This window comes from Atractosteus spatula, chromosome 9, assembly GCF_055471065.1.
Source record: "Atractosteus spatula isolate fAtrSpa1 chromosome 9, fAtrSpa1.hap1, whole genome shotgun sequence".
Taxonomy (NCBI): domain Eukaryota; kingdom Metazoa; phylum Chordata; class Actinopteri; order Semionotiformes; family Lepisosteidae; genus Atractosteus; species Atractosteus spatula.
In genome coordinates this window covers 29,734,362-29,755,324 of record NC_142714.1, presented here as the reverse complement: position 1 = coordinate 29,755,324, position 20,963 = coordinate 29,734,362, and positions in this window count along the sequence as shown.

The following is a 20,963-nucleotide window of genomic DNA, read 5'->3' as shown; positions in this document are numbered from 1 at the left end:
TGCTCAACAAAACAACCTGGACAAAATGATGGTCTCCTGTTCAACCAGCTAGTCCCTCCTGGTTACGGGTTGTTTGGCTTCCCTCCTCTTTAAGGCAGAGGTGGGGGCATTATTGTTATTTATAATCTTCTTTACCATTTACATCCTATTACTGTACCTTTTCTTTCTTTTTTTGAATGTCTTGTGCAAGATGACCAGGGGAAGGGTCATTCATGGCAGGTATTTCCGGAATGATATACTTAATATACTCGACATAGACTTGAGCAAAATGGCAGCCAAGAAGAACCAGCTGACCCGCATATGGAAAGGGCCTATTCAGAAAAAACAAAGAGACATGGGTGAGCCTCATCAGGAAACAAAATGTAAATGCCCCAGAAGCGATGAACCAGGGCAGAAGCCAGTGAGGTGAATACGTTTTGGAGGAGATAGAGGAATTGAGTTGGTGTTTACAGAAGGATTGAAGAATAGCGGACTGACGAAAGAAAAAAGGATTATGGATTGTGGCTTGGATATGGCATGTATTAGTGTTGAATTATGGACTTTGCACCTCGGATAGAATAAGGATTGAGAGAACAGATTACGGACTGGGTTTGGAAGATAAACGGATGAAAGAAACGAAGAAGAACTCCTGTAAAATTAAGAAAGAAAAGTGTGGTGTGAGTAACTCATCTCATTTACATAAAGCTTTCCCCCGGCGACACCACACTTGTTTTAAATATCTCTGTTCCCAGCTCTACCATCATTGCCACAGTTTATAGACCACCCAAATCTAATGAAGCCTTTTTAGGTGAGTTTGCCAATTTACTTTCATTTTTATGCATTAGATTTTTGAGGATCCTAATTCTTGGGGACTTTAAATGCATATTGACTCACAGTCTTTCAGTTTAGTTAAGGATGTTGGGATGAGTTTGTTTTTAGTCCCACACATAACAAAGGAAACACCCTTGATTGAATGATTGCAAATGACTCTTTTGTTTCTCACTTCTCTTCCCTTGAACTAAGCCTCTGTGACCAGCAATTCTTCTCAATCTGGATTTACCTGTTTCTAACACTTCCTCCTCATGCTCCATAAATTTTCACAACTGGCGATCACCCAGGTTCACAAATTCTGTTCTATTCTCTTTATATTTGTTCTCTACCTCTGATCCTCTAGAGACGTGATTCTCAAACTGTGGTACTCGTACAACTGCTGGTATGCTGAGCACCCCCAGGTGGTATGCCAGATGACACCGGAAATTTGTTGTGTGCACTGAAAAATTTGGATGGGTTTTCATATTTTCTATTTTAATAAAATGAGTTTACGTGCCTACATATTACAATACAACGAGCGCTAATACTTGAGTGGACACAAGAGCTACTAATTAATTCTATACCATTGTATAGGAATGCATGCTACGAACATAAGTGGCCAATTTTATTTTAAAGAAAGTTATCTCCAGCAAATAGGGAGGTAGGAGAATGTGCGTGATTTTGGAACAATGCCAATCTTGTGAGCACAGGAAAGCATGATAGATGTGTGGAGAAAAAGCTGCTAAATAGCTCGACTTGCTGCCCTTTTCAAATGACACAGTCACTCGCAGAATAATTTATATGGCAGATGATGCCAAAAGTATGCTGGTAGAGCAACTCCGACCACAACACTGTGCTTCTCAGGCCGATTTACCAGCCGCTGTTCAAGAGGATCAAACCGGAGACAAGAACAATAAAAGACTGGGACTAGCACTGAATGGCTTCGGGATCGCTTTGACTGCACGCAATGGGACGTGTTTAAAAACACATCAGAGGACATTCACAAACTTTCTGTTGTGGTATCAGATTATATTTCTTTCTGTGTCGACTCTATCATCCCTATCAAAAGCTTTAAAGCTTTTCCCAATAACAAACCCTGGGTTACAAAAAGCCTTAATCATGTCCTCCTAAAAAAGAAACAAACTTTTTCTCAAGAGGACATCCAGCTCATGAAGGAAGTGCAGAGAGGTGAAAAGGGAGATCAGGAAACCTAAGGAACAGTATAGGGTAAAAATAGAGAACAGGGGGCTTTGAGTTCAAATCTACAACCACCTCAACTCATAGTGATATTCACCCTGTATCTGGAGAGGTTTTCTTTAAAATTGACACAGCTTAGGTATGCAGACGTTTTAGGAAAAGTGCAGATCCAGGTAATGTGTGTGGTAGGGTCCTACAATCTTGTGCAGATCAGCTTTGCAATATTTTTAGTTTTCTCTTCCAGATGTCCTTAAACTTACAGATCATTTACTCTCTGTGGAAGAAATCCATCATTATTCCTATTCCTAAAGCTGCCAAGCCTAGTGGCCTTAACAGCTATAGGCCCGTATCCCTCACATCTCTCCCAACGAAAACTCTTGAGAGAATAGTGAAGCAACACATCACAAAGAGCACACAAGCCCTCATCGACCCCCTGCAGTTTGCATACAGGGAAAGGAGAGGAGTAGACGATGCAATACACACATTGTTAAATTTGGTCTATCAACATCTGGACCAACCAGGGACCTTTGTAAGGATTTTATTTGCTGACTTCTCCTCTACTTTCAACACAATACAATCATTGTTGCTTGCACAGAAACTCTCAAAATACTTCAATCTGAATGAGAACTTGATAAGGTGGGTGCTAGACTTCCTAACTAACAGGTCTCAACAGGTCAAATTGGGGAAGTGCTTATCTGACATTCGCTGAACATCAATTGGATACGGGGTTGTGTCTTGTCCCCTCTGCTGTACAGTTTGTACACTAATGATTGCATAAGCAAACACACAGAAAGACATCACATTAAGTTTGCTGGTGACACAGCCCTGGTCAGTTTATTAAAGGACACAGAATACCATCATGGGCCCATTAATTATTTTACTAATGGATGCAACAAGTTCTCCCTAAAGTTAAATGTTTCAAAAACAAAGGAACTGATTATTGATTTTAGGGAAAATACCACACACCCTCAACCCACTACAATTGATGGTCAGCCTGTTGAAGTTGTTGATGACTATAAGTACTTGGGACTGGTCATTGACAAAAACCTAAAATGGGACAAATGTTGTGACACTATCTATAAAAAAGGCCAACAGAGACTCTTCTTTCTTAGAAAACTCGGGTACTTTAAGGTAGATAAAACTACCCTTACACTTTTCTACAAATCATTCATTGAAAGTGTCTTAACATACTGCTTCACTTGTTGGTTTGGCAACATAAGTACTGGTAATTGTAATAGGCTGGGTAAATTAGTAAATATAAGTGGCAAAATAATCGGGAATAATCAAATCAATTTAAGCATCCTTTACAAACAGAGGGTGACTGAGAAAGCCAAAAACATCAGGGCGTGTGTCATATCCCCTCTAGAGCAGTGGTTATCAAACTTTTTGTACCAAATACTACCCCTGATCAAACCAAAGCATCCAAGTACCACCTACAAGTCATCTTCTCATAGGAACCCCAGAAAATCTCAATAATAATAATTATAATAATAAATTCTTACACTTATATAGCGATTTTCTGGACACTCCACTCAAAGCGCTTTACAGGTAATGGGGACTCCCCTCCACCACCACAAATGTGCAGCATCAATGAGCAACATAAGCCCACGTGCGTGCACACACTCACATACACATATGTTAAATATTATAATAAACTTTATTTGATATAGTGCCTTTAAAGGAGGCTTCTCAAAGCACTTTACACAATGACAACAGGAAAAACAACAATTAAAAATAATAAAAAAGCACCTTTTCAGTGAGAGGGGTGAGCATGTTTAGTCGAACAAAGCAGATGTGAATTCATTGGTTGAGCCTTGATACAATTCAATTTAATTCAATTCAATTCATTTCAATTCAATTTATTTTTATACAGCGCCTTTCACAACAAGGTTGCCCCAAGGCGTTTAACAATGCAATTGACGAGACATTTTGTCAATACAGAACAGAAGACCAGAAGACAACGGAGGAGAGGAACCAAAAACTCCTTAGTAAGAAGAAAAAAAACGGTTCCAACTGGTTGCCCAACACCTTTGGGCATGCTAACATTATATAATTTAAAAAAAAAAGAAACGATGATGGTATTAATCCATCCATCCATCATGTCTTCTGTGTATTAGTACTCCATGCAGATCTCTGTAGACCAGTAAATTCCTCCTAAACGATAGCTATATCCACGATGTCCCTCTTGGATCCATGGCAGTGATGCAGCATCCAACTCAGATGGTACCCAGCCCGGGCACCATGTGGACATGTGGGGAGGAGAATAGAATAGTTTGGTCAGTGGTGGGCCTACATAGAGACACACAATGGCATGTACAGCAGCACCAGCAGCCATGGTTGCAGCAGCAGGTTGCATACAATTCACAACAGAGTCTAAGAGATTTTAAATCGTCAGGCATTTTCTTGACGGCCAAGGCCTCGCGGAGGATGCTGCAGTGCGTCCCTTCATATCTGGAGCAACTTCTCTTAATTCGTGCAACTACACTGCTGTGTTGGCTTGTCATCGCTCTAGCACCATCTGTAAAAACTCCAACGCATTTTATCCAGTCGATGCCATTCTCTTCAATACATTCGTTAAGAAGCTGAAATATGTGCTCTCCTGTAGTTCCTGTTGGTAGCAGTCTACAGAACAGAAAGTTCTCATGGGACATACCCATGTAAACAAGCAAATTGGCCAAATCAAAGGCATCTACAGACTCATCTGATTGCAGTGAAAAGCATCTGCACATCTTAATGCGCTCTATCAGTGTACTTTTGACATCATCTGCCATACCAATAATTCTACGAGTGACTGTGTCTTTCGAAGGGGGCAGCAGGTCAAGCTGTTAAGCAGCTTTTTCTCCACACATAATACGTGTCAGCTCTTTTGCCAACAGTAAACAAAGTTCTTCACAAGTAGTGTGGGGCTTACATGCTTTAGCAATCAACAAGGTTGCATTTTTCCCCTTTTCTGTTTCAGAAGTCTGTCTCAGAAGTTAAAAGAAGTTTTTATTTCATGCACATGGGAGCGAAACACAAAGACGCTCTGTGTATTTTTTTCAAATTAACCTAGAACACTCCTTTCATGTTTAAATATTTTTCTGTTATCTATCATGCTTTCCTGTGCTCACAAGATTGCCAGTGTTCCAAAACCATGCACATTCTCCTACCTTTCTATTTGCTGGAGATAACTTTTTTTTTAAATACAATTGGTCGTTTACATTATTAGCACGCATTCCTATAGAATGGTGTAGAATTACATAGTAGCTCTTGTGTGTACTCAAGTACTAGTGCGTGCTGTATCGTAGTACGTAGGCTGCGTATTCGACACAAACTAATTTTATTAAAATAGAAAATATGAAAACCCATCCCAATTTTTCAGTGCACACAACAAATTTCCAGGGTCATATGGCATACCGCCTGGCGGTGCTCCACGTACCATAGTTTGAGAACCACTGCTCTAGAGAACAAAATACATTTGCTTCATAATGCTCTTTTATCTACCTTTGACATCTTCACTCCTCTAAAAACTGCTCGAACCATCTCTTTTTCTCGCTCTGCCCTCTGGTACAACAACCATCTGTGATTAATGAAGACATTCTCCTAGAAACTTGAACGTAGTTGATATCACTCTGGCCTAAACATACATTATCATTCTTGGAAAGATTAATTGTCTGAATATAAGGATATAATAGAGTGTGCTAGATCATTAAAAAATAAGCATAACAACCCTAGACACCTTTTTTCCACTATTAACAGACTGCTAAAGCCAAGTTGCCCTACCACATTACCTGCCTCATCTCAACTTGCAACACATTTTTAGATTTCTTTAGCTCCATTAGCATCACATTCTCTCCACAACACATATAATTTCCACACCTCCTTGCCTCATTTCAGTCCTGTTTCACTTCTCTTTTTTTCTCCTTTGTCCTCAATATAATAAACGAATCCTTGAGCCCCATTAATTTTAGCCTCATCTCCAACTTACCCTTTCTTGAAAAAATTCTAGAACTCGCTGTTACAATTCAGTTAAATAACCATCTCATTGCAAATAATTATTCCAAACCCCTCCAATCTGGTTTCTGACAACTTCACAGCACAAAAACTGCCCTGGTGAAAGTCACTAATGATCTTCTAATAGCTTCTGATTCTCCTTCTCTTTCTACCCTAATTCTTCTTGATCTCAGTGCTGCTTTCAACACATTTTTACAGCTTTAGGTGACTTAGATGTGTCTCTTAGATTTTAGATAAACTTTGTGACAATGGGAAGAGTAAACACTTCAAATTTCAAAGGAAAGAGGATGTTTGCTGAGGGGTGAGGGGTTCCCTTGAGCAGAAACAATTGTAAAGTTTATCTTAGGTAAGTTGTGGGTTAATGATTGCAAAGGAGCAGGACAAAAACAGACTATATAAGATCACATTAAGAGCAAGGAGGGGAGAGGAAACGAGGAGAAACAGTGAGAAAAGAGAGAAGTCCAGAGGAGTTGGGACTTGAAGCTTGCGTCAGGCGAGTGTCCCAACTTCTTGATCATCCAAGCAGGACAGGGATAGGGATATAGGTTCCCATTTATTTTATGGCATCTGGATTGCAGAGAGAGAGATTTAACTGCAGGTTGCTTTGTATTTAGTTAGAAGGCAGCTCATCTCTTGTGTGGCCTCTAGACATATTAAGAGTGTAATGCTTAGTAGCAGTCTGGGGTTTTCTAGGTGACCAGAATGTTAGGCCTCTGAAACGCCTTGTTTGTAAATACTAAGATAAAGTATCTAAAGTATCTTGTGTGTTGTATGTTGTGTGTAGTGTAGTTTGTGTTTTGCAATAAATAATAAATAAATAACAGCATCCAGGTGGATGCTGCACATTGGTGGTGGTGGAGGGGAGTCCCCATTACCTGTAAAGCGCTTTGAGCGGAGTGTCCAGAAAAGCGCTATATAAGTGTAAGCAATTATTATTATTATTATTATTATTATTATTATTATTATTATTATTATATTTGTTTAACCAAGTGTGCCTGGATTATTACTCCTCTCAACAAAGCTGTGCCAGAGAATAAAGAATTAATGTGCCTCTAACTATACCAGCCGCTCGGGTATATTGCTAGAAATCACTTACAAGTTGGGGGTTATGAATAATTCACTGATTGACTGAACTGCTCAGTCTGATTTTCACCAGTTTCATAACCCCCCATTTGTAACTATATCTTACTTACTCGTCTTGAAACTGTGTTTGGAGTTTCTGATACTGCTCTCAGATGGTTCAGGTCTTACCTCACTGATCACTGTCACTCTGTGTCTCTTGGCAGATTTAAGTCTGAAATTGGACTCATTAAGTCTGTTGTTCCTCAAGGCTCGATACTACTTTTCAGCATTTAAATGTTTCCACTTGGTCAGCTTTTAAGATCACATGGCCTCAACTATCATTTCTATGCTGACGATACTCAAATCTACATCCGAACCAAAACCTAAACAGATGTGGCTGTCTCTATTCAAATTGCATTCATCTAAACTGTAACATCAGCAAGATTGACATCATGCTCATTGTCACCCCCATCAACTTTGTAAAGCCAATGCTGTAACCCTATCTGTGCATGACCCTGCATATGACCTTCAGTCTAAATTGAAAAACCTGGGGGTGATATTTGATTTAGGCTTGACCTTCAACCCATATATTGTGACAATCAACATAGTGTCAAAATATCTTTTTTTTTTAATCTCAGAAATATTGCTAAACTACATCCTATGTTAACTCTAACTGTGGCTGAAAAGCTGATCAACAAATTTGCCGAATCTACTCACTGGGGTTTCTAAATCCACATTGAGCAAACTCCAGTATGTCCAAAATTTGGCAGCCAGAATCCTGACCAGGTCTAGTGCAAGTGATCACATTACTCCTATCCTGAAGTCCTTGCACTGGTTTCCTGTCATGTTTTGTCGACTTCAAAATCCTCATGCTCACCTATAAGACTCTGCATGGCTTGGCACCTCAGTACCTATCTGAGCTACTATCATCGTACTCCCCAACTCGCAACCTTTGCTCTTCTAATTCTGGTCTCCAATCTGTCCCCCAAGCCCATCTACACTCTATGGGTGAGAGGGCCTTCTCCTGTTATTCCCCAAAGCTCTGTAACTCTATCCTCAAGGATGTCAGAGGACGTCCTTCTCTAAAGAAGAACAAGAGCCTTTACTTAAATGGTTCTGTTCTTTACCCCCCTGCTACTACTGTATTCAGTACCCCCATCTAATGTCTCCTCTCATTGTGTATTATCAATGTGTATATCTTGTATATTTTTTATTTTTGTTTTCGTCGTTCTATAAAGTGCTTTGAGAAGCCACCTTTAAAGCCACTATATAAAATAAAGTTAATTATTATTACTTTCCTCAGTTAAACAGCAGATGGACCAGCCTTGATGTAAGTAAACCTATGTGTGTAAGTAATAATAATAACTACTTACACTTATATAGCGCTTTTCTGCACACTCCATTCAAAGCGCTTTACAGGTAATGGGGACTCCCCTCCACCACCACCAATGTGCAGCATCCACCTGGATGATGCGATGGCAGCCATATTGTACCAAAACGATCACCACACATCAGCTGTCAGTGGGGAGGAGAGCAGAGTAATGAAGCCAATTCATAGATGGGGATTATTAGGAGGCCATGAGTGATAAGTACCAATGGGAAATTTGGCCAGGATGCAGGGGTTACACCCCTACTCTTTTTGAGAAACGCCCTGGGATTTTTAATGACAACAGAGAGTCAGGACCTCAGTTTTACATCTCATCCGAAGGATGGCGCCTGTTTACAGTATAGTTTCCCCGTCACTTTACTAGGAAATTCGGACCCACATGAACCGCAGGATGAGCACCCCCTGCTGGCCCCACTAACACTGACATCTAACACCTCTTCCAGCAGCAATCTTAGTTTTTCCTAGGAGGTCTTCTATCCAGTTACTGACCAGGCTTACACCTGCTTAGCTTCAGTGGGGTTCCCTGTTGTGAGTTGCAGAGTGATTAGGCTACTGGCTAGAATTCCACATTTAACACATCTATTAGCACTCAGAACTCCTCATGATAAAGTACCAGATTAATTAAACCTCAACTCAGTTGATCCCATTTTAGTCAGTCCGCTATTTGGCCAGGCATCTACTTGGTGTAATCCTTCCTTTATTCACGTTTATCTTTTTTTAGGTATTGTTTTGTTTCTTACTGTAACCCTCATTGCAGTTTGGCATTTTTGGTGACTGGTGACTGCAAATAGAAAAAGGGAGTGTCCTTTTAAGAGAAATGTGGCTGCAGTAATGAGTTAGCTGCTCTCATTTTCAGTCGTGATTCAGTTTTTGTTAATGCTGTAAAAGGTATTACTGGAGTATACTGTATAAGTAGAGAAGAAAGTGCATCAAAATGCAATGAGCTAAGTTGTTGCTAGGAGGCTGAGAGGTATTGTGCTAAAGTTGCTAGATTAAATAGAGAAACTATTCTGCCTTCATCTGCATGAATATGCCTAAATGATATTACAAATAAGTTAAGAATCTAGAACTGAGGATCATCCTCAATGTGTTGAGGAGGATAGAAAGGAAAGGGAGTTGGTAAACTGCCTTGTCACTGCATACTTTTTCAAGGTAAGGTAACAAGAATTTCGTTCAGCATGTGACTATCCTGTCTGTACGCCATACCCAAATTTGTATGGTAATGTGATGATGGGTGATATTGTTTGGATGGGCCAGTTAATTAAATTTAATTTCCTTTAACCACCTGCTGATCTCAAACAATTTCTCATATTTCTCTAACAATGCAGGATGCATATCTCCCTGAAAGCTGAAAGCTGACACATTTTTGTCAGTTCTTCTGCTAATTTGAGCCCTTTTCAGTTCTTTTTAGTTTCTTCTTCAGAGTATTTACATTTTTTTCTGATTAAGATTCAATGATATGATGTAATTCTTAAGCCCTAGTGGAAAGGTACATGAGTTACAGTGGGTGCTATGTGCTCTGGCATGGTGTGAATTCTTTGTGGGAAAAAATCCTGTTAGTTTATGATATTAACCTCTTGTCAATGCACAACAATGAGAAAATATATACAGATATAGAACAAAACTACAGAACCCTGTATATTATTATTATTATTATTATTATTATTATTGTTATTATTATTATCAATTTTATTGAGTTATTACAATATAACATTGTATAATTCCACAATAACTACTGCATTTTAACTATATAGCATTATGTTGTTTCACAGTAAGTATGTTTTAACAACATGTCATAGTATATAACAAAGGATGAATGCTTATCTCAAACACACCATTGAAAATAATCCATATCTGTCATTGCTTGACTTGTTTAACTGTTCAACAATAAAATGTTTAACATTTTCACAATGCATAAGTAGGCAACTTTCATATAACACTAGGAGTGGATTTGTTTTGAGATTTTGCAATGTTATGAAATTTTACAGAGATCGCACTGACTGGGATTTGTTCATACTCATATTCATGTATGTGCAAACCACCAGTTGCTTCTTCCTTAAAATTACACCTTCTAGGAATATGTCTTACAGTTACAGTCATTATTAATGTTCTATGTTAACTGCTTATACAATAATGTATCTGAACGGGTCTGCAGTTTCACATTAAGAATAAAATTTAAAGGTTACACTATCTACTTTTTGTGAAACTATTGGGGAAGGGTCCAAGACAAAAGTTGTCATCTGATCCAACTGCCTACAAAAGACTTTATCTACAAAGATATCAAAAAGGTCAATTCATTATCAAAAATTGCACATGAATGTGGACTAGCATATTCTTTTGTGAATATAATTGAGAAAGACAAAGAACAAATAGTGAAACACACCAAAGGGTCTGCCAATGAAAATAAGTTTCTGAACATCATTAACATTATTAATTTATGTATAGAAATATATAGCTGGTGGTGGCAGAATATTCCAATTTCTTCATAAAAGTTCTTTAACTGTGTCACTTGTGGTTATTTTGGAAATGTTCAGACAAACTTCTTTTAACAATCAATGGAATGTAAAATTTAACTAAGCCAAATCAAGTGACGCTTTTAGAATTTTTGCCTGTCACTTAGAAGATCCTTGGTTTGATTCCTAATGCACCAGTTTTACTTTTAACAAATAAAGACTTTCTCTAATTGTATATTAAATATTAAAATAATATTATTAATAAATGAATAACACGAATAAACATGAATGAGTTAAAAGAAAATACACACACAAAAACCTCAATTATCATTTCAGTTCTAGGGCTTCTTTAATTTTCTGGTTCCCTTACTCTCTGGTGGTCTGGTGTTCAAATGACTGGTATGGCTAGTTTTAGTTCAATTCCTGGGGTGCTATTTGCATCCAGTTTGCATGTTTTCCCTGTGTTTGAATGGGTTTCCTCTAGGTGCTCCCACAATCCAAAGGATCCTGGTATCAGTGAAGGAGTAGCATCCCATCCAGGTTGTACCCAGCTTTGCGCCCTCGCTTTCCCATTACCCTGTACTAGATTAAGTGGTTACAAAATGTATGGGTGGATGTGTAATTGTAAAACATTCCAATTCCATAACAATACAGAATATATTGTCTTCCAAATTTGTTTATTTAACAAATGAAAATGTTTTCAAATATTACTGAAGTCTGTATGTGTGATACTGTTGCAATTCCAATTTTGTGTTGCAGATGTTATTAACTACAAAGGTCAACTTTGTACATAGTGATCCAATTTCCTTGTAATTTTCAATGTTTATGTATTTGTTTTGTATAAAATAGTATACGAATGGTCTTTTTATGCAGGGATATGCTCATTCCAACCTTTTAAATACATAGCTTGAAAGCATCAGGAAAGCTACTTTCAATGGTACAAACTGGCACAAATGCAGTTCTAACACATGGGATCAGTTCAGTTCTCTGCACTCTTGTAGAGGTTCTGAGTGACTGCACACACACCCAGAAATAAAGTACTATATCTTGGGGATGAAAGGAGCTGGAAAACTACTTCAACAGCACAAACACGGACAAACTCAACACTAACAAATGCTCTCCTTTGCTGTTGTAGGGGACTGAGTGACTGCTGAACAGTAATTCTCACAGTATGAACCAATGATTCTGCAAAAACAAAAAGCTTTCTAAAAATGCCATTTTTAAATATGTAAATAAAATCTGTGAAAATAATCACAAATGGTGGTCTTTTAAATATCAGTGGTATAAAAGAAAGCAAAACCGCAGAAGCATCAATAAAGATGTCCAGTTTACACACACAGAACACAAATTTTATTGGTTTATTTTACAACACTAGAAAAAAACATGAGATATGAGATATCACTGAGATCCTTTTTCTTGATGTAATTTTGGTGATAAAGATCAAAAAAACAAATGAATCAGCCTGTAGCGGTAAACTAAATCAAAGTAACTTACAGAAATCCAAAGGTTTCATTCTAACATTACTAAAACACAATAAATAAATTAAATGTGCTCTTACAGTAACCATTTATGGATTTATTCAGATGTAAGTGAACCCTGGGGTAGTTTCTTGGGCCCAGACAAGAATGATTAGCATGTCTGTGCTGCTTGAAAGTTTGTGAAGCCCTACTATACTTCTTTAGATGTCATGGTTGCCATCATAGCTGCTAGAGGATGTGACACCACATACTGATTTATCATATCATACTTACTTTTGCACACAAGGAGTATGGAGTTTCTCTTAAATATTTTGTGTTTAATATGTAAAGAGACAATATATATTTTTGTGTGTGTCCATTATTCAGATAATCTTGATTAAATATTGGAGTTCAGATGGAAGGTTTTTAAAGATAATTTGTCTAGGACGTGAAAGATAGTTCACATAATTTCAAGCACCACTTTAATAATTCTGAAATTACAAATTGCTTCAAAATAGGAGTGATGAAGCCAGGGTGATTCATTAGTGGGAGCAGATTTTTTTTTGTTTATTGATAATTGGCGTAAATTTGCTGTAAATGTGCAAAAATTCGTGCCAATTCCGCCCTTTGGGGCCTGGTATCCTATTGTTGCTTTCCCTTTTGTTTACAGTCTGTCATTTTCCCTGCAGGATCATGGTGCGGACTGGATGGTCTTTCCCTGACCAGTGGTTTAATGTTTGACAGCAGTTTGTTGTTTGGTCTTAGAGCCTGAAGCAAATGACACTATGCAATATAGTTACAGCTCTATGTGGAAGGACTACACAGGTGTCAAAGGACACATGGTGCTGCTTGAACTTCTGTCCCAACTATTCTTTCCAAGGCTTAATGTTTTCACACCAATCTCACTCATTATTTGTTTGCTTTAGTACTTAATTTCTAATGTAATAACTAAAATGTTATTTGGAAAACTGGGAATCACCACTAGAAAAAAACAGTCCTAATTGGAAACAAGAAGTCTTCACAGTATGAAGAAAAATAACTCAATAAGAAATTTTCAGCATCTGTATCAGTATTCCTAATACAAGAAATTGTATATGGCCAATAAAATGATCTTATCTTAGAACTTACAGAGAGCTACATAAAATGTGAGTTAATTTATTCTAAGGCATAATCAGGCCCTAATTTAAACTAGACTAACAAAAATATAATATAGGGCTTTGTCCCTGACCTCTACAAGCAATACATTGATGACTGCTATAATGACCAGCTTAAGCACCTTCTACATAAGTTCACCAACTTCCACCCATCCTTCAAATATACGGTTAACATATCTTCCACTACTCTTCCGTTTCTAGACATCAACTTCTCCATTAACTACCCCCGACTCTCTACTTCAGTCTATTACAAACCCACTGATTCACGCAACTATCTCCTGTATAACTCATTTCACCCCAAACACACTAAAAACTCTCTCCCCTTTTCACAGTTCCTTCAGCTACAACGACTCTGCAGTGACGACATCGATTTCCAGAACAAAGCCCTCAAAATGTACTCTTTTTTCATCAACAGAGGATACCCTAACAGTGTTATTGACAGGACCCTTGCCCGAGCCAAAAAAAAACCCTTTGGACAATCAACTTGAGCAGGAACTCCCGCCGTAACAATCGCATGCCTTTGGTGCTTCCCCACCACCCCAACACATTTTCTAAACCTAGGACTATCAACAACAACTTTTCCATCCTTCAGGATTATCCCTCCATTGGGGCACTCTTTTCTGACCACCACATCATCTCATATTGCCGACCACCTAATCTGCATAACCTTCTTATTCGCAGCTCCATTGACCGTCCTCAGCAACCATCCACACCAGGCACTTTCCCTTGCAACAGAGCTTGCTGTATCACCTGCAAGTAGATATCTAACACCACACTCATTCAACGCCCCTCAGGACAATTCCGGATCACTCAGATGACATCTTGTACCTCCAGCAACCTTATTTACTGTATCTCTTGCAGTAAATGCCTAGGCATCTACATTGGGGAAACAGGAAGGAGACTTGGAGACTGCTTCAGAGACAAGTTAGGGCTGTGAAGATTAAAGATTTATCCAAGCCTATTGTTTCTCATTTCACCTCTGACAGCCATGATCACACTAATCTCTCTGTCTGTGTTCTCAAAGACGGTTTTCCTAAGTCCCACATTAGAAAGACAACAGAAACTAAAATTATTCTGCAGCTAAGATCACACCTTTCCCCTTCTCTCAATGACAGATTCATTTTCTTCTAAATTCTCTCTATTGATTGAAGGTTTCATTTCACACCTCTCTTCACCTATGCTGACTTTACAGTACCTGATTGGCCACTCTATCTGTCCCCTGCTCCTGCTTCCCGCCCCTCTTCTCTCCCAGCTTTTGTTCTCCTATGATACATTACCTTTGCTTACTGCCCTGTCTTTCTCATACCTGAAGAAGGCTCCACAGCCGAAACCTTTCTTTCTTCTCTTTTCAGAATGAAATAGACCTATTACTTATTCCGTAACAAAAATATATGTACAAATATCACAATATACAATAGTTACACTATGATACATATGTACTGTATTAACATCTGTGCATTCCAAAGTCTTAATCCATATACAGCTAGAAAATCCATAAATCTGTGCCTGTTACACAAATCCTGTCACAAACCGCACGCAGGCACGCAGGCACGCAGGCACCATCACATTCCCACGAGCACCCACTAACTAACTTCACACTCTTTGTCTATTTAAACTTCCACTCTGCAACTTGTCCTCGCTAACTATTGAGGTTTCATCAGCCTGAGCTGCGCATCTAGTTAGAGATTTTCCCTGACTTATCGTTTGTTCTTGTGACCCCCTGGATTTCTGACCTTCCGCTTCTGATCTCCAACCTCACTCTAGCCTCACGACTTGGATAACATTCGCCTAGGAATTCAGTTTTCTCTCTCACTCCCTGCAAAGGGTCTTTTCCTACCTATTCCCTCAGAGTATGTAACAAATCCAGGGCCAGCTCATCCGTATTGTCATATGCACAAGTGCAATTAAATGCTTATTTGCATGTATGCTCTTATACAAATACATCAAGGAAACACCAAAAACAAAAACACAGAACAGCAGCAACAACATCAAGTTAAATAACATAACATAGAGAAAAAAAAACATCAATGTGAGCCAGTGGTAGGGGTAGAGTTTAGTAATCTGACAGCGTGAGGGAAGAAGCTGTTTCTGAGTCTAAACGTTTGTGCCTTTATGGTCCTATAACTTACCAGAGGGAAGAGGGGAGAAAAGTGAGGAACCAGGATGACTGGTGTCCTTAACAATACTTCCAGCCTTCTTGAAGCAGCAAGTAGTAAAAATGTCTGAAATAGAGGGGAGCTGTACTCCAGTGATAGACTGGGCTAACCTGACTGTAATGCCTTCTGGTTAGATAATGAACTGCTGCCAAACCACACTGTAATTCCACATGTTAGCACACTCTCAGTAGTGCACTAGTAAAATGTGGTAAGGACAGTTGAAGGCAGTCCAATTTTTTTGAATTGTCTAAGGAAGTAAAGGCATTGTTGTGACTTCTTTTTAGCTCCAGTTACATGCTGGGACCACGTTAAGTCGTTAGCTATGAAGGTACTCAGGAACTTGAAGCTGCTAACTATCTCAACAGCCACGCCATTGACGTGAACAGGGATGTCGTCCCCACCCTGACCAGCTCTTTGGTTTTGCTGACACTGAGGCAGAGGTTATTGTCAAGGCACCATTCCACCAGGTTCCAGACTTCATCCCTGCAGGCTGTCTCATCATTAGCAGTGATTCGACCAATGATGGTAGTGTCATCAGCATATTTGAAGATGGAACTGGAGCTGTGTCTGACTTCACAATTGTGGGTAAACAAGGAGAAAAGCAGGGGGCTAAGCACACAGCCCTGGGGGGCACCTGTATTGATGGTCACCGTGGAATAAAGTTTTCAATCTACCCTCACAGAGAGGTGTTGATGCCCAGGTCATTCAGCTTCCTGACCAGCCTGGAAGGAACTATTGTGTTAAATGCGGAGCTGTAAGTCTTCGAAATGAGTCAGGGCAGTGTGAAGAGCCAGGGAAATAACGTCGTCAGTGGACCTGTTACGCCGGAATGCAAACTGCAGGGGATCTAAGCACTCAGGTACCATTGTGTTAATGAGCCCCAACACCACCCTTTCAAAGCATTTCATTATGGTGGATTTGAGCGCTGATGGTCTGTAATCATTAAAACAGGTCATAGTATTTTTCTTTGGGACTGGAATAATAGTTTTCTTAAAACACGTGGGAACAGAAGACTGTAAAAGTGAAAGGTTAAAAATATCCATGAAAACCATGGCCAGTTTTCTGGGCCAGTCACCTTCCGTGTGTTAACCAGTCTGAAAATTGCCCTGACTTCAGTCTGTGTGACAAACAAGACTGTATCAGCAGCAGCCGACGCCAGTTCTGTGATTTATCAAAGCGAGCGTAATAGGCATTCAGCTCATCTGGGAGAGAGAAATCACTACTGGTTTATGTAACACTGCTTATTTTGGCTTTATAGTTTGTAATTGTCCGAATACCCCGCCACATTTGGCGCACATCGGCAGAGGCAGCTTGTGTTTTAATTTCCTTTTAGAGTCCCGGATAGCTTTTCGCAGGTCATACCTTGCCTTCTTATAAAGATCCAGATCGCCAGATTTAAAGGTCTCCGATCGTGCCCACAGCTTATTTTGGATGTCGATGTAAGATGTCGATGTTAAACCATGGTTTCTGGTTGGGGAAAAAGCGAACTGTCTTTGTGGGCACGCAGTCATCCACACATTTCTTAATGAAATCAGTGACAGTTGTAGCATACTTGTTCAGTAGTGTTCGCTTTTAAACACGGCCATGTGAATTTTCACATTTGAACACCAAGAGTTGTTTATTATCAGACAAACAGCACTGCCTTTTTTCTTATTGGCCAAGCCAGAGTGATCCACACGATAGGTGGAGAATCCATCACAGCTGAGTCAGGTGTAGTGGGGGTTAGCCAGGTCTCTGTGAGACAGAGAATACACCAATCCCTGATGTCTCGCTGATGGCTTAACCTTCCTCTTAGCTCATCCATCTTGTTCTCCACGGGCTGCATGTTGGCCAGGAGGACACTCAGTGGGGTCTGGTAGCCACGGCGCTTCACTCTCGCTTGAAGTCCTCCCCATCTACCTCGCCAGCTCTGCGAGAAAGGGCAGCGTGCTGGTCCCGTTTCCGCACACCGAGATGGGCAGCCACTACATCCTGGTGGCGGTGGACTACTTTACGAAGTGGCCAGAGGCTTATGCCCTCCCGGATCAGAGCGCGTCCACTGTAGCTGATGCCCTGCTGGAGGGAATGGTTGTCAGGCTAGGGGTGCTGGAAGAGCTCCACAGCGACCAAGGGCGGAATTTCGAGTTCCAGGTGTTCGCAGGGGTGTGCCAGCGCCTGGGGATTAAGAAAACGAGGCCCACCCCACTGCATCCCCAGAGCAACGGGTTGGTGGAGCGTTTTAACTGGACACTCTACACTCAACTGGCCACCCTGGTCTCGTGGCACCAGCAGCATTGGGACTTCCACTTACCCCTCGCCCTCTGGGTGTACCGGACCATTGTGCAGGAGTCCACCGGGTGCACCCCACCCTCACTCATGCTGGGCCGGGAACTGCGCACCCCGGTGGATTTGGCATTCAGTTTGCCGCCTGGAGGAGTGCTGGCACAGCCAGCCGGGCCGGATTACGAGTGGGACCTGCAGCAGCTGATGCTGCGAGTACACAGCTTCGCCCGAAGCCACCTGACTCAGGCAGGGGTACGGCAGAAGCAGTACTACGATCTGCACTGCAGGGGGACCCCTTTTTGACCCAGGGACCTCGTCTGGGTCTACAACCCGAAGCTGGCTCCGGCCTGGGAAGGACAACGGGAAGGTCATGGAGGTTGTGGGGGAGATCTGCTTCCATGTCTGGTTCTGGAAGCGAGGGAGGGTGGTGGTCCTGCACTGAGACCACCTGGCTCCCTTCAGGACTCGGGAGGAGGTGCTGGAACGGGAGGGCGCGGAGTATCCTGGGAAGCAGTCAGCTCCAGATTTCACTGGGCCGGTAGGGGCTGATGGGGCGGACCGCCAGACTCCACCTCGATGCAGCGGGTGCACTCGCCGGGTGCCGCAGAGGCTGTAGGATTGTGTGCTGGACAATAGGCGGGCTATTTGATGCCAGCGGGACGCCAGATGTCTCAGGTGGGGGCAGTGTAGCGCATTCGCCTGGTGCTGTGGCTGAAGAGCGCTTGGCTGGGGTACGTGGCGAGGGGCAGGATGGGAGTAGTAATGGTCAGGGCTGGGACTAGGAAAGCCACTGACCAGTGCAGCTGACCCATTGCAAAACAGGCGTACAGTTTGGTGAAATCACCCAGATTCTTGTAAATAGTTCCCTGGTTTGGCAGCCCTGTTATACTTGTACCCAATTTCCACCCTATCCCTGTGTAACTACCCCAATAGACCCCAGTTTGTTGCTTTCTCTCTCGCTTTCTCTGGAGCTCGCTCGTTCTCTCTCACACTCTCTCTCTCTCTCTCTCTCTGGGGCGCGGGGGTGCTGTGCTGGCTGTGCCGAAAAATAAAGCGCCGTTTTTCAGTCAACGAGTGTCTGAGTCACTGTGTCCGTCCTCGCCGAATCCGAAAATACAACAATAATATATATATATTATAATAGCTATTATGCACGCAGATAAGGTAGGCCTAGTAGTAGATAATACAGTGGTGTGAAAAAGTGTTTGCCCCCTTCCTGATTTCTTATTTTTTTGCATGTTTGTCACACTGAAATGTTTCAGATCATCAAACAAATTGAAATATTAGACAAAGATAACACAAGTAAACACAAAATGCAGTTTTTAAATGAAGGTTTTTATTATTAAAGTAAAAAAAAATCCAAACCTACATGGCCCTGTGTGAAAAAGTGATTGCCCCCTCTGTTAAAACATAAATCAACTGTGGTTTATCACATCTTTGGAAAGCTGAGTTCAATTTCTCTAGCCACACCCAGGCCTGATTACTGCCACACCTGTTCTCAATCAAGAAATCACTTAAATAGGACCTGCCTGACAAAGTGAAGTAGACCAAAAGATCCTCAAAAGCTAGACATCATGCTGCGATCCAAAGAAATTCAGGAACAAATGAGAAACAGAGTAATTGAGATTTATCAGTCTGGAAAAGGTTATAAAGCCATTTCTAAAGCTTTGGGACTCCAGCGAACCACAGAGAGAGCCGATATCCACAAATAGCGAAAACATGGTACAGTGGTGAACCTTCCCAGGAGTGGCCGGCCGACCAAAATTACCCCAAGAGCGCAGCGACGACTCATCCAAGAGGTCACAAAAAACCCCACAACAACATCCAAAGAACTGCACACTTCACTTGCCTCAGTTAAGGTCAGTGTTCATGACTCCACTATAAGAAAGAGACTGGGCAAAAATGGCCTGCATGGCAGAGTTCCAAGACGAAAACCACTGCTGAGCAAAAAGAACATAAAGGCTCGTCTCAGTTTAGCCAGAAAACATCTTAATGATCCCCAAGACTTTTGGGAAAATACTCTGTGGACTGACGAGACAAAAGTTGAACTTTTTGGAAGGTGTGTGTCCCATTACATCTGGCGTAAAAGTAACACAGCATTTCAGAAAAGGAACATCATACCAACAGTAAAATATGGTGGTGGTAGTGTGATGGTCTGGGGCTGTTTTGCTGCTTCAGGACCTGGAAGACTTGCTGTGGTAAATGGAACCATGAATTCTGCTGTTTACCAAAAAATCCTGAAGGAGAATGTCCGGCCATCTGTTCGTGACCTCAAGCTGAAGTGCACTTGGGTTCTGCAGCAGGACAATGATCCAAAACACACCAGCAAGTCCACCTCTGAATGGCTTAAGAAAAACAAAATGAAGACTGTGGAGTGGCCTTGTCAAAGTCCTGACCTGAATCCAATTGAGATGTTGTGGCATGACCTTAAAAAAGCGGTTAAGGCTCGAAAACCCTCCAATGTGGCTGAATTACAACAATTCTGCAAAGATGAGTGGGCCAAAATTCCTCCACAGCGCTGTAAAAGACTCATTGCCAGTTATCACAAACGCTTGATTGCAGTTGTTGCTGCTAAGGGTGGCCCAACCAGTTATTAGGTTTAGGGGGCAATCACTTTTTCACACAGGGCCATGTAGGTTTGGATTTTTTTTCCCTTAATAATAAAAACCTTCATTTAAAAACTGCATTTTGTGTTTACTTGTGTTATCTTTGTCTAATATTTCAATTTGTTTGATGATCTGAAACATTTCAGTGTGACAAACATGCAAAAAAATAAGAAATCAGGAAGGGGGCAAACGCTTTTTCACACCACTGTATATGCGGCCCATGAGACTTGCTTTTAGCCACGGCTGCGGTACAGTTGATAAAAAGGTTGAGAACCACTGGTCTAAGGGGTTTTAGTGTGAGCCTCACCCTGTGCATTGTGAATTTAGACTCCTCACAGTTGAAGGATGCCTCTCTGTCCCCATGTGTAATAGTAATAGACTAATAAAAGTTTTATCCCCTCTACAATAATAATCCAACAGTGTAAAATATCTTTCTTACTTCTTACT